General features: G+C 39.2%; 1 non-coding gene across 1 annotated transcript; it reads right to left on the bottom strand.

The window, feature by feature from the left end:
• Positions 1–1580: 1580 nt before the first annotated feature.
• Positions 1581–1687, bottom strand: LOC141670234 (small nucleolar RNA R71). Its single transcript, XR_012554474.1, has one exon. It is a non-coding gene; the product is annotated as a small nucleolar RNA R71 (small nucleolar RNA).
• Between the last annotated feature and the right edge of the window lie 942 nt (positions 1688–2629).

Raw genomic sequence — 2629 nt, 5'->3', positions numbered from 1 at the left:
TGTTCTAAGTTGTAACTTGGATGCTAGTTTTCTTATTTGTGAACCTTACTCTTGTTTTGTACTTGGGTTTATTTATTCGTTATAAAGACTACGTTTATTATATCATGCTTTCATCGGAACCCACGTTGATGATGAGTCCAATTATGGGTTAATCGTTATCGTGGGGTTCTAGCGGATTTATTTATGGATTTCTTTAGTTAAATTGTTTGAAGCCTTAGTCTGTGGTGATTGTATGATAACTAGTATTGGTTGTGCCAATTCGTCTTATGAGCGTCGCGAACTTATAAGATAGTATGTTAATTCTTAATGAAGCGAAAGTGAATTTAAGGATTTAGAACTTGCCATGCTAGCATAGGTTCATGTTATTGTTATGAATGATTCGTGGGTAATTTTAACCATCTTACTTGCCCTATGTAATCAAGGTAGATAACTTGCGCTTAAACCGTTATGTTGTCAAATTCTGTAGACATATAGGGTCATAATATAATTGGTGTCTATTCAGCTTCAATCTCTTTTGTGGATGCCTGGTATTATGGTACTCGTGCAACGAAAGTTGGTGTTTATCAGTTTCGTGTTGTCTGATTAGTGTCATTACCATTGCATGCTAAGGTTACGTATAATAAGGCTATTGAATGAAGTATTTAATGAAGTTAGAATCCCATGTTTGTCATATATATTAATTCAACCATTCTTGTTCTCTTAGTTATAATTGTTAGTTTAATTCTTAGTTATAAACAACCTCAATTTGTTATCGCCTTAAGATTGAATAATAACCATACATTGTTGCTTAAGTGCATAGATTAATTAGTTAACCAAAGTCAGTCTTTGTGGGAACGAACTAGAAAAGATTCTATACTACTTGTGAACTCGTATACTTACATGTATTATTAGCGCGTGTTTAGCGACTAACAAGTTTTTGGCACCGCTGTCAGGGACTGCAGTGTTAATTTATAGTTTATATGCTTTTCATCAGTGGTCGTTAAAGTTCATTGACTCGGACATTGTTACTTATTCGTTTCCTTGGATTATTTCAGGTACTCTAGTGAGGGTGTATGCATACGCGTACGAGTACTCGTAAAAGAATACTGGATAAAGCCGAGGAAGAAGTGGTGGTAGTTCGTAAGGAAGTTTTTGAAGAAGAAAATAAGGTAGAAGAAGAAGAGAAAGTCGAGGAACCAGCTTTAGTAGAGATGGGTGATCAAGTAGAAAATCCTAAGGCTTTGATGGACTATTCTCAGCCTAAGATCAATGACATTCAGTCTAGCATCATCAAGCCAGCAATCGGGGCTAACACTTTTGAGATTAAGTCAAGCACGATTCAGATGATACAGAACTCAGTTCAGTTTGGGGGTTCTCCTACTAAAGACCCCAACATGCACATCAGGGATTTTATCGAGATCTGTGACACTTTCAAGTTCAATAATGTGACTGAAGATGCTATCAAGCTACGCCTCTTTCCATTCTCTCTGAGGGACAAAGCTAAGTGCTGGTTACATTCTCTACCAGCAGGGTCTATCACCACTTGGGAAGATCTTGCTCAAAAGTTTCTCACTAAATTCTTCCCTATGGCGAAGACTGCTGCAATCAGGAATGCTCTTACTCAGTTTGCTCAACAAACTGGAGAATCTCTGTGTGAGGCTTGGGATCAATATAAGGAGTTGCTAAGGAAGTGCTCACACCATGGCATGCCTTATTGGATGATTATCAGTTGCTTCTACAATGGATTGGGTGCTACTTCTAGACCCATGCTTGATGCAGCATCAGGAGGAGCCTTGTGGGCTAAAAGCTACGATGAAGCTTATGAACTTATTGAACTGATCACAGACTAAATCAGGGAAAGGTAGCAAGAATTCTAGAGTTGGATGCAGCAACTGTTATAGCTGCCCAACTTAAGGCTTTGACGATGAAGGTGGACACTTTGGCTAATTATGGAGTTAATCAAATCGCTAGTGTCTGTGAGCTTTGTGCTGGTGCCTATGAGACTAATCATTGCGCAATTTCTAGTGAATCAGCTCAGTTCATGAGCAACTTTCAGCGCTCACAGCAACTTGTGACAGCCACTTATCATCCCAACAACCGCAATCATCCTAATTTCAGTTGGAGAAACACTTAGAATGCGGTTCAACAGCCTTATCAGCAATATCCAGCTAAGCAGTACAACCCCCTGGTTTTCAGCAATCGCAATACGCACTGAGACAATAACTCCAGCTGCAACAAGCTAATGAAAAAACTGAATTAGAGGAGTTGAAGCTTATGTGCAAAAGTCAAGTTGTTTCTATTAAGACCTTGGAAAATCAAATTGGGCAAATTGCCAATGCCTTGCTTAATTCTCAGCCTGGAACACTACTTAGTGACAATGAAATGCCAGGAAAAGGGGAAGCTAAGGAGTAGGTAAAGGCAATCACTTTGAGGTCAGGAAAGGTTGCGAATCCCGAACAAACTTAAGTGTTGACTAAAGAAGCTGAGGCTGAGAAAGAAGTAGAGCAGCAGGAAGTAGAAGTGGAACCAAGGAAGACTACTATTGAGCACACTCCTCATGAGGGTAGTATAGGGAAGAAACAGATTTATCCTCCACCACCTTTTCCTAAGAGGCTGCAGAAGAAAAAGCTGGACAAGAAATTTGAGAAGT

The sequence above is a fragment of the Apium graveolens genome, chromosome 6, assembly GCF_009905375.1.
Source record: "Apium graveolens cultivar Ventura chromosome 6, ASM990537v1, whole genome shotgun sequence".
Classification (NCBI taxonomy): Eukaryota; Viridiplantae; Streptophyta; class Magnoliopsida; order Apiales; family Apiaceae; genus Apium; species Apium graveolens.
This window is presented reverse-complemented; position numbering and strand designations above follow the sequence as displayed.